At 36.9% G+C, this 12,596-nt stretch overlaps 1 long non-coding RNA gene across 1 annotated transcript; it reads right to left on the reverse strand.

Moving 5' to 3' along the window:
• Positions 1-3,343: 3,343 nt before the first annotated feature.
• Positions 3,344-5,555, reverse strand: LOC125476093. Its single transcript, XR_007257428.1, has 3 exons — positions 4,653-5,555; positions 3,746-3,913; positions 3,344-3,648 (listed from the first exon to the last, which is right to left on the reverse strand). It is a non-coding gene; the product is annotated as an uncharacterized LOC125476093 (long non-coding RNA).
• Positions 5,556-12,596: the final 7,041 nt, after the last annotated feature.

Genomic DNA, 12,596 nt, shown 5'->3' on the forward strand with positions numbered 1-12,596 from the left:
TATTTATGCATATGAATCAATTTCCAGTTATTCCTTCATTGAATTATGAACGACAATGCCCCAAATTAACCGTGACATCACTAGTTAACCCTCAGATTTTCCTTATATTATTGGATTGGATGGCATCATTCGACAACCCAAAATATTATCAAAAGTTCCCTACATGTCATCATAATAGAGATACAATCGAAGATCATTAAGAATAATGAAAACCATAAGCATTGACAAAGCATTTGCAACTATGACATCATGTTACTCATGCTAAGAATTAAACTTAACGCGATCGTGACAAGCGACCTTCACTACTTTCAAGTATAAGTTAGTAACGATTATGTGAAACCTTCTTAAACTTTAGCCACATATTCATGCATGCTAATTAAGTGTCGACCCTCAATCAACAAACACAAATAAGTTAATCATCAAATAGTTAAGCCAATTGCATTCACGAATCAAGAGTTCATAACCGGAATTCATCAATTCATATTACATAAATAATCATGGTATTGAAATCACCCCTAGCCAAAAAGGGTTTAGTTCCTCATAACTTTGAAATCAAAGAAACACCTAAACATTCCAACAACTCAAACGTGAATTGTATGAACGTTTAGGCACTCTTCTCTTCCATTCCTCATATTACAAAACAAAGAGAATTGAATTTAAACATTGAAATCAAAGAAACGCGTAAACATTCCAACAACTCAAACGTGAATTGTATGAACGTTTAGGCCCTCTTATCTTCCTCTTTATTGTGGCACAAGGACTAAGGGATGTTGTTGTGTGTTGAATGGATTGGGGGATTATGGAAATGGAAGAAATGGAGGAGAAATGGAAGGGAATGGTGCAGAAAATGAAGAGGAACTCACGGCTAGGGAGAAGATGGAAGTGTTTGTGGTGTGTTGTGTATGAAATGAGATGATTTCTGAATGAATGAATGCAAGGGTATTTATAGGAGGAGTGGAGATGTATATGGCTATTTGTTTAAGGTGTTTGTGGTTGCAATGATGAAGAATTGCATGTGGAAATAAAAGGGAAAATGTGGTGAAATGATAAAGTAGGAAGGTGGAAATGCATGTGAGATGTTGGAAAGGAAATGGGAATATGAGTAGGCCATGGCATGGGAGTTGTTTTGTTGGTGTAAATGTGCCATGGTTGCAATGATGAAGAATAAAGGGTGCATGTGGGGTGGAATTGAATGAATGCAAAGTGAATGAATAATGAAATGAGTTAAAGAGGGAGAATGTGGTGAAATGATGAAGTAGGAAGGTGGAAATGCATGTGACTTGTTTGTGGAATAAAGAATGAATGGTGGTATGATGAAGAGTTGCATAAAGAATGCATGTAGGGTTAGCTAGGTTGGCTTTGTTTGGGTGCATGTGTGTTAATGGTGGTTTTGCATGTGAATTGATGAATTGTTTTTGATGGAATGGATGGTTCTTTGCATGGCTTTTGAAGTGATTGTGGGCTTTGGAATTGGAAGGAAATGCATGGCCTTGGGGTTGGTTTAAGAGAGAATGGGCTAGGCCCTTTGTTTTATGTCCAAAATGAATACAAGGCCTTCAAATTCGTCCAACACTTTGGCTCCAATCATATGCTATCCATTCCAAGCCCAATTTTGCTCCAAAATGCTCCAAAATGCATCTTTTTGCTTCCTTAGCCATATAAACCTAAAAACACACGAAAATGGCTTAAACTACTAAAACAACTATGAATTAACAACATAGATGCACGAAAATAAGCTAAGTAAGTTGCCTAAATATACTCCTATCAAAACCCTACAAAAGTGGCGCCTATTCCCTTCTAGAATGCCTTGCCTTGCCTTGCAAGCCACTTTCCTTTCCCTCCAATTGTTGCCGCACCTCTCTAGACCTTATCCCTTTTGGATTCTGATTTGTTATGCCTTATTCCTTGTGGATTTGGGTTACACAAATCCTTTTCTGAAACTAATTGGGCCAAATCCTCTCCTAAGTGGATTAAATCAATTGTGCCGAAACCTAGGGCCCTAATTCTTCAAAATATGCTAAGTTGTAACCCTAATCTATTTAACCCTACGGTTGGCCCAACTATATATTGATATTTTCAGCCACAAATTCACATCAACCCCTTATGCCATTCAAAAAATCCTTGCCGCAAGCCCTAGCCTCCATTCTCCATCATCCATTCAATCCCCACACCTCCATACACAATTTGCCGCAACCCTTCACCATAACCAACCATCATTCATCATCCCAAGCAAGAATACATCGTTCATAACCCCCAAAATCATCACGGACACCTTGTGCCACAGCAAGGAAGAAGAAGGAAAGCCCTAGCCGTGCATGCCATTCGACTTGGAATTGCTGAAACATTTTAGGTGTAATCTTTCTTTTGTTTTTCAATGTTTAATTTCAAGAATTTTTGCTTTGTGAGTATGAGGAACTAATCCCCTTTTAGCTAGGGGGAATTTCGAAACCATGGCTATATTTGCAATATGATTTGATTACTTCCAGTTGTAATTTCATGAATGAAGAATCCAATTTACTTATCTGTTTGAATTAAAACTTGTTTGTGTATGTGGGTTGAGAGTGCACACTTAATTTGCATGCATAAATCTAATGCTAGGGTATAAGGAAGCTTCCCCTAATCGTTGTGAACTTATATTCATAAGTAGTAAAGGTTGTTGGTCACAATCATGTTAAGTAAATTCTTGGCATAAGTCCCATGCACTTTCATAGTTACAAACGCCTCGTCAACACTTATGATTTTCGTAGAATTTAATGATCTTTGATTGTTTCTCTATTATGCGCTTTCATGTAGAGAACTTTTGAGGAATAATTTGATTGCAATGCGTTAATTCCATTCAATTCAATGACTTCAGAAAAATTTGAAGGTTAATTTAAGCGTACCTAATTAACTTGGGGTGTTGATGTTAATGATTCATTGAAAAAGCATCTGGAGATTGTTTTGTATGCAAGTATGTCATGTGTGGAGAAAGACCTCCTAGCTAGCCCATCATCCATCTAATTTCACCAAATTCGTACAAATCTGCCTAGTTTAAATTCTTGTTTTGTTTACTTTATTTTCGTCCAAAACCAAATCCCCCTTTATTTTAGAGTGTCTAACTAGTTAAAATCTGTTTTAGATTGTGTTTTCAAGTGATTTGAGTCAAGTTAAAACCAAAATTCGTCCAAATTTGTGTTTAGAGTCAAATCTGCCCAGCTTGTGTTTTTTAGGCAGTTTTGAGTGTTTTTAGCTTATTTTGAGTCTTGTGAACTTGTTTTGAGTCTTTTAAGTTAAGTGTTTCAAAAGGTTAGTTTTATCTATTTGAGTCAGTTTAAAGTGTTTAGCAATCCCTCCTAATCCCTGGTTTAAGAACGATCCCTACTTAATTATATACTACAATTGTCAAAAGAGGATTTAATTTGTGTGTTAAGTTAATTTACGCATCACACAGTGGAATTTTCTTTGTGTACAATGTCGCACCTCTTTGGTTTTAGCATCAAAAGTGCAAGAGAATTTGAAGAAGAACGTCGTCATTGAAATTGTACTGAATTTGAAGGGGGGAAATGTAGAAAACACTAAGCATATTAAGTGTTAAGCTTCTCATAATATTTATTGCCAACACTATCAACACCTACAAGCCTTGGTCCAATATTGTAGATCTTAATTTGCCTAAAGCAATCAAATAAAATTTGTTATATACACTAGAGAAATAAGAATGACAAATACACCACTTGAATTCACAAAAATACTTACCCTACAAATGTACCCGACGTTTTCTTGTCAAATGCACGTTCTCATTTTACCAGCGTAACCATACTTAATAGCCAACACTGGACATTTCATAATCAGGTAACAAAATATCATTTCTCCAAGGCCCAGGACAGATGCACCCTAACGAGAAATATGAATGTAATTGAAGTTACAAATCCAAGACCTAACATGCATATGGAAGTTGAAAGGTCAGTTATATACATTGTAAAACCAAAACAAAACAGAATCACTGAAAACGTATGTTTTGACAGGAAACTAAGCACATTGTGTATATATATCATGTGCATGTAGTACACATGGTGTGCATATCATGTGCATGTCGTGTGCATATCGTGTATATAATGCGTAATTACATATTTGGTACTCTTTGCACTAAGGTAGTTCAGGACATGGTAGGCGCTCAAGATAACAAGAATACAGAGTCCTCATGTTTATTATCATAATAGTTAGCAAATACATTGCACAACTATATTACATTGCTTAACATTCTTGTAGTTGTTGATAATTTATGGTTGTCACAGCCCAACGCATTCAGCTAAAGTTACTGAGTAGTTAATTCATTCAATGGAAAAACAGAGATAATACAATCAAGGCATCTAGTACATTAACATTCAATTCAACCATCTTTTGCAGAGTAAAGTACTATGGTTTGGTCCCCAGAGAAGTGGATGGATAAACTCAAGCATATTTAGTAATTACAAAAGAATCATTTACACAGACTTTCTGTCTAAAAATAAAATTCCCAATTTATAATAACTTGAGCTATATTTATTAACAATAGCACATGTTTTACAGATTTGATCTTTTTCAATATAGAGCTATAAACAATTGTTTTATGTTACATTCAAAACAAAGGAAACAAATAACGAGAGGGGAAAGCATTGCAGAAGAGAAAATAGAACCTTTTTGAATTGGCAATCTCCAAAGGCCCTACAAACTTATAGGCGTTCCTGGAGTCGTCCATTTGAACTCGCATTACCACCATCCTATGTGACAACACATATATGCAACCCTTACCTTCTGAATACAAGCACGCTCCTGTGCATAGGTGGCTTCGGGTTCCCTAGTTAAAACAATCTCTTTCAGATGACATGCTTCATTAGAACCATGTAGCAGTCCCTCAGTGGGAGATGATTGAGTTATTGATATTAAACTCAACTAGTTAAAACGTGTGAGATAATTGATTTTTACATTACAGGAGAATAATGGTTACAAAGCTGACTAAATACTCAGATATACACAGATTAACTAGAAGACAACTCAGCTAAACAAAGTTAAAAAACTCTAACATATCTTTGACTAACATTGACTCTAACATATACAAAACTAACCAAGTTTTGACCGTTGATCTTTGATGATCGTCAGGAGGTCTTTACTCCTAAAAATTGATAAGGTTGGTCCATCATAAATGACATAGAGATAAGGAACAAGTAGAAAACTATAAGCTTTAGTCATTTGCAGCACCCCAAACTCGGAAGTTATATCCTTATTACCATTGAGATTATCAAGGTAAATATTGCATTCTTATAACACCATATGCTCCTTCTATTGAACTGAAATCAATAACATGCAACATTATGAAAACCATATCAGCTCATAAAGAACCAATCAGCATGCGGTACACCGGTACCAATAGTCTGTACTTGGTTAAGGTATTATTGAATTTGTTCTGTTATGTCCTCAACTCGTTCAAGCACAAGCGCAGTTAACAAGTTTGATTACAATACTTAAAATAAACACAAGTATACATGTCGAATGAGAGTTAACAGAGTAACAAAATCACATGCTTTTCCTTTTGACAAAAATAAAAAATTATCAAACCTTTGCTTAATCTTCCCTTCTCAGCCTCTAACCACATGCAGATTCTCAACGTTAAATTCCTAAGAAAACAATAAAAGTAACCACCCACAAACATTAGATACTCAAATACTTACAGAAACATGATTCCTCAGACTTACTAAATTGGATCAGACCCAAGAAAAACAACTAACTATTAACAAAACGGGTATGAGGAAACCCAACAGCATCCTCAAGATCAACCTATCCACAAGAGGAGGAGGCTCACAAAAAACATGAAGACCAATGTCAAACTTATGGCCTAAATCTACCATACCATCAACCACTCTATTCTTCTCACGATAAACATGAGAAACCGAGCAAATCCAATCCCTGCTCAATAACTCCCAGCAAGCAGTAATGAGATGAACAAGAGGGTGCATAGAGGAATTAAAATCCATTACTAAAGTAACAGCCACAGCGGAGTCCAATTCAACAAGCACTTTTCTGTAACCCAATCTCCAAGCAAGAGACAGACCATGAAAAACACCCCATAACTTAGCATTAAGCACACTCCCCACACCAATATTTATAGTGAAACCAACAATCCACACACCTGCAACAACACGTAAAATCCCACCAGCACTAGAGCACCCCTTGCCACTCTTCCTACTGCCATCCACATTCAACTTGACATAATTAGGAGGAGAAGGATCCCAGGCTAAAAAAATCCTACTCTTCACAGGCTTAGCACCAACATTTTGCACCTCAAACCACTCTTTAGCAGCTTTAAAAATGAAAATCTAAGGTTGACTTGGGAAAATGAAATCAGACGCAAAAATGCTTAAATTCCTCCATTTCCATAACCACCAACAAGCAAAGGCAAAAACATCCCACCAAGGCAGATTATGGCAAAGCAAACTTCTCGAAAAAAGATTCACTCTCATCCAATCATGAAAGTCAATATCAACCGAGGACATAACAATTGAATGCATACCCAATTGATTCCACACTAACTTTGCACGATCACACCATCGAAGAATATGATCAATAGATTCAACACAACCATCACAAAAGACACAATAGGAAATATCAGTCATACCTCTCTTAGCTCTCTGCTCATTGCAAAGCAATCTCCTATGCAGAGTCAGCCATAAAAAATGAAGCACTGGAGGAGGTAGCTTAAGCTTCCATATATCACTCCAACTCCAATCGGCACAAACTTCATCATCAATACTTGCAAGATAAGCTGATTTAACACTAAAATTTCCATCATTTGAATGCTTCCAAATAATACAATCACTATCTCCATCGTTGAGACCAATAGGAATCGCAAAAATCTTCCAAACATATTCCTCCAGAAGAACAACTCTCAAGGCAGAAACATTCGAACAATTACCATAGCAAAAGTCTATAACCTTTAAAGCTTTAGCAGAATCATCCAAAGTAATCAAGGCCTTATCAGCGAGAATGCCATCATCAAGCCAGGCATCAAACCAAAAACTAATATTAGCATCTGGGCTAACCCTTCAAATAAGACCATTTTTCAACAATAGACCACCATAAACCACAGCCTTCCAAGAGCTAGAAGTTACCCTACCAGTTGGCCATTTGAGAATATCGAAATTCACCCCACTTAGGTACTTACCTCAGAAAGTACTAGCCCAAAGACCATCATCACGTTGTAACAAACGCCAACTGGACTTGGCCAAAAGAGCAACATTCATGTATTTCATTCTCTTAAGACCCAAACCACCTTTGTTCTTCGGAAGACAAACAGAACTCCATCTCACCAAACAAGTTTTACTTTTGACTTCAAAAGAACCCCACAAAAATTTCCTATTCAATCCATCAATTAAATCACAAGTGCTAACTGGGAGCTTGCATGTCTGCATCATATACATTGGAATAGCTGAAGCAACCGTTTGAATAAGAGTAGTTCTTCCAGCAATAGATAAAGTGTTGGCTTTCCATGCAAAGAGTCTACTCTGAACCTTGTTAACAACCTCCATATAGGTGCTAGAATTAAATCTAGAATGAATTAAAGGCACATATAGATACTTTCCCAAGTCCTGAACAATTGGAGAGCCACAAATTTCACTAATTAGATCAGCAACACTGCTGTCCACATTAGAAGAGCAAAAAATTTGAGACTTCTCAAAGCTAATTTGTTGCCCAGACAAACAACAAAAAGTGTCCAAACAACGTTTAACCACTTTAGCTTGAGAAATAGAAGCCTCGCTAAAGAGAATAATATCATCTACAAAAAAACAAATGTGAAATGGCAGGCCCTTTTTTAGCCACTTTGACAGGCTTTCAACATTTATTAGAGACAGCTTCACTGATAAGATGCCCCAACTTCTCCACACATAACACAAAAAGATAAGGAGAGAGAGGATCACCCTGCCTAGCACCTCTCTCCGGCCTAAAACTGGTTGAGCATTCCCCATTAACTACAATCTTGTAATCCACTTTACTTACACAATCCATAATAAGCTTGACAGTCAAATCATCAATACCCACTTCAACAAGCACTTCCCTTATAAAATCTCATCTAAGTCTGTCATAGGCTTTAGATAAATTAATTTTCCAAGCCATATAGCCTCTTGCCTCTTTAGTGATGGAAAACGTATGCAAAACTTCCTGAGCAATTATAATGTTATCAGTAATATGTCTTCCAGGGATGAAACTAACTTGATTAGGGTTGATAACGGATTTCATAATAGGTCTCAATCTGTTAACAAGAATTTTGGTTACCACCTTATACAAAGTAGGACACAAACTTATAGGAAGAAATTGGGAAATATCTTGAGGGCCATCAACTTTAGGAACAAGAGTGATTAAGGTACTACCAAGACCATTTGGAATAGAGCCCTTCTTAGAACACTCAGTAATAAGACAAATGATGTCAGAGCTACATAACCCCCAAAAATTTTGAAAAAAATGCAGCAGGTTAACCATCTAGCCCAGGAGCCTTAAAATCACCAATAGAAAACAAAATATCTTTAGCTTCTTGAAGAGACACATCTTCTTTTAAAGCACCAAGCAAAGACTGATTGACATAAGGGAAAAGATTAGGCATCACACCGTTAGAAGTTCCATCAAAAGAATCAGCGAATAAAGAACAAAAGTGATGTACTGCAATCTGCTTGAGATCCTCCGTATCCTCCACCCACACGCCATCATTATTCAACAAACCTTCAATTTTGTTCCTTCTCCTTCTAATGATGGTAGAAAGATGAAAGAACCTTGTATTCCTATCTCCCTCCTGAAGCCATTTAACTCTTGATTTTTGCTTCCAAAAAATTTCCTCCTACTCGAAGATTATTATAACCCTTAGATAAGGAAGTATTGAACCTCAACCAAAAAAAGCCTGCAATTATTACATAGAGCCTTTTGAACACCCTCAATTCGAAGTAACCTTCTTATCTTCCACTCAAGACGACCAAAAATATTTTTATTCCACCATCTCAACTTACCAAAAAGAAGATCTAATTTATACCAACATCTTGGGACTTCCAATTAGACTCCAAATAATGCTTGAAATTCTCATGCTTCATTCACATAGCCTTAAATTTGAACGGTTTAAACTCTGGATTGGGAATATACTTGCTTTCCAAAGTGATGAGCATAGGAGTATGATCAGAAATAGTTTCTGCAAGGTGTTTGATATGGGCTTCTAGAAAAATCTCCCTCTAAGCAAGATTACAAATTGCCCTATCAAGCCTTTCAAAGACTCTTACACCATTTTTATTAACATCATCCCAAGTGAAAAAAGGACCCGAAAATCCCAAATCCACCATAAAATTAGCATCAAACCAATCCTTAAAACCACCCAAACTAAAGCTTCCAGAGCCCCCTTTCTTTTCATCACAGGCCAACAACTCATTAAAGTCTCCAACAAGAAGCCAAGGAAGATCACATCTAGACTTAAAATTATAGAAAAAATCCCATAAGGCATTTCTCTTTTTAATATCAGGGCTGCAATAATAGCAGAAAAATACCAACTACGCCTACAATCATAAAATACTTGAACAGTAAGAGCTTGCTTACAAGCTTCAACAAACTTCACCTTAACTTTAGTCTCATTTCATAAAAGCCAATTACCCCCAGAAAAACCTGTAGCATCCACAATCTCCCAACTACGGAAATCGAAATTACGAATAATCTCTTTCGCTTTATCCCCACTGATATGGGGTTCCACAACAACCAACAAATCTACTTTATATTGCATCACCAACTTCTTCACAGTCGTGGCAGCCAAATCTATCCCAACTCCTCTGATATTCCAAGTTAAAATATTCATATCAACTACTATAGAGGAAGGGGCCCAATCAGGTAAATCAAGAAGAAAAGAATGGTCCCTCCCCAACATGGGAATAAGGACCACCCTTAGAAATCATATCATCCATAGGTAACGAACTGCCACCCACCAAATCATCTTGACCTTGCATATGCAAATCATTACCAATGGTCATGTCCATCTCACTACAATTACTTTGAGCATGGATGTTAAGTGGTTCATGCCCATTAAATGAAGCCTGAAAACCAATTGAGCGACTAGCAACAAGTATCTGCCAATCCTCACTGCGAAACCAATCAGTTGAAACAGATTCACCAAATTCAAAATGAGGATGAATCACACTAGAATTTTCCACATCAGTGTTCTTCATAAAACCTTTGAGTATCACTTTTATGCACAGAATTAGAAATATCAACCAGATGAGCTCTATTAGAAATAGTGGTCTTCTTGACTTTAGGAGTCCAAACTTTAGTACTTGGAAATTGGAGGAGAATTATCTTCTTTCGATAACACAGAAAAACGAGACCCAGTAGCTCCTTTATTACTACCAAAAGCTACATCCCCACTCATTTTCTTACTCCTTCTCTTTGTTTGAAAAATCATCCAAGGTCCCAAAACAGATTCCTTAACAGAACCATCAACGCTAATATTGCAACCATTAGTATCAGAATTAACAATACAACCAGCACTTGCACCAATCTCCTTCCCACCAATATCAACATTCATACCATTTACATCACTAGAAACATCACCAACCACCTCATTAATGACAATACAACTATCTCTTCTATGACCATACACTCCACATTTGAAACAAATATCAGGATGACCCTCATACTCTAAGTTGAACCATGCACCATTCAATTGCACATAAGCCTCCAAAGGTTTAGTTAGATCCAATTCAACACAAATTCGAGCAAATTCGTCTAGCCCGAGCCAAGTTCAGTGCATCAATTTTCAAAGCTTTACCAAGAAAAGAACCAATTTGTTTCAGAGCCCAAACATCAAGAAATTCAGCTTGAATTCTTGAAATTCTAACCCAAACAACAATCCTAGTAATTTTGGAAGAATTAGCATCAAACCCAGGTTTCCATTTATGAATTACAAGGTACTGACCCGAAATAACCCAAGGTCCTCCAGTAAGAACAAATTCCAAATCCTCCTTCTTCTCAAAAGTTGCAACAAAATAGCCATTAATTAAATCTACAAGCTTAAAACCAACATTCGGCCCCATTTTCCTTTTAGACGATTATACAAAACAGCAATTGACAGAGGCTTACCCAATAACTTGACAATTAATGACTTCTCCCATGGCTCGCACATCTTCTTCATTGCTCGTTCAGAAAATTGAAAGCTAGGGCCATGTTCACCCCTTATAACTGCACAATCCAACTCATCATCAAGATCGCACTTGAAATTATCCAAATCCAGAGCATGTAATCCATTCTGAACATTCAGACGTTTGTCTCTCCAACTCAATTTGACACCGTCGACAGCCATCACTAGCTTGGTCATCTCCATCGCAGCTTGTTGATCATCATCATTACCAACAGTCACAATCTCAGGCTCAACATGATTTCGTTTCAAAACCCTCGAATCAGTAGACTTAAACTCGAAAACAGCAGTCCCTGATAGTTTGGAGACTGCCACTCTACTACCGTCCACCAGATCCACCTTGCCGCTGAAAAGCACAAAGCAAAACTCACCTGGAGAAAGAAAAAGGAAGAAACTGACAAGGCGTGTGAGGCGCATTCAAATTCAATTCTTTTTTCTATGCACATGTTCTTTGATTTGCCGCTTTTCACATTTTCAGTGTATTAGAGAAATCACGGAAATCCAAAACCCGAGATCTTTATCTCTGGCCTTCATTTTGTATATAGAAATATGAATATGAAATTTTACGTTGGTTTTCTTGTGGCAAACGCTACTCCAAATTTTTTTTTTTTTTTTTTAAGAAAAACACGATTTTTGTGTTATTTGTGTTCTTTTTCAAAGTTTGATTGAGGTTGCAGGGTCTTTCTTCTCTTTTGTATTGTTTTCGGACCTGAAAGAAGAATTTTCGTTCTTGTAATCAAAACCTTAATATATCACATCTCAATCACCACCATGCCCAAATAAGAATTCTCTAACTCACTTACCAAGTCAACTATGGTTAATTATGTCAGAATAACAGTGTATGAAATGTCAAACCATGAAATTGGCAGAAAAAAATTTCAATACCAAATTGGACAGAAAGAAAAGTCAAAAATACGAACTTCATATGTATCATCTAACAAAATGTCCTTGCTGAATATGTCTCAATGAACATTTGGCAGAGACACGTTAAAGTGCATATAGGATAAACCATGAGCCACATCTTTAATGATATTCACCCTCTTACTCCAGTCCAACTTCCTAGCTTCCACATCATTATCCAAGACTGAATACAAGCTACCCCTTCTAAGGTAGTCGTAAATGAGTGACGCAAATGTTAACAGAAACCATAAAGCTTAACAAGGTTCCGTCGGCATATCGAAGTTGATGCCCTTACCTCGTTTAAGAACTCTTTCGATTGCTCCACTCACCACCATCACACGGACTGTGGAGTCCTTAACTGCTACCAAGTCATCTGAGGGTAGCATTGCTTTGTAAACACTTCCAACTGACCCTCTCCCAATGCAATATTTAGCATCAAAATCCTCAGTTGCTTTTACGATTTCTTCGTACAATATTTTCCATCAAATATTGATATTGCGAGCAATTCAAATCTTTGGTTGAATGTCGCTTT

The sequence above is a fragment of a genome, unplaced genomic scaffold, assembly GCF_019419815.1.
Source record: "Pyrus x bretschneideri cultivar Hongxiangsu unplaced genomic scaffold, Pyrus_bretschneideri_v1 Contig17, whole genome shotgun sequence".
Taxonomy (NCBI): Eukaryota; Viridiplantae; Streptophyta; class Magnoliopsida; order Rosales; family Rosaceae; genus Pyrus; species Pyrus x bretschneideri.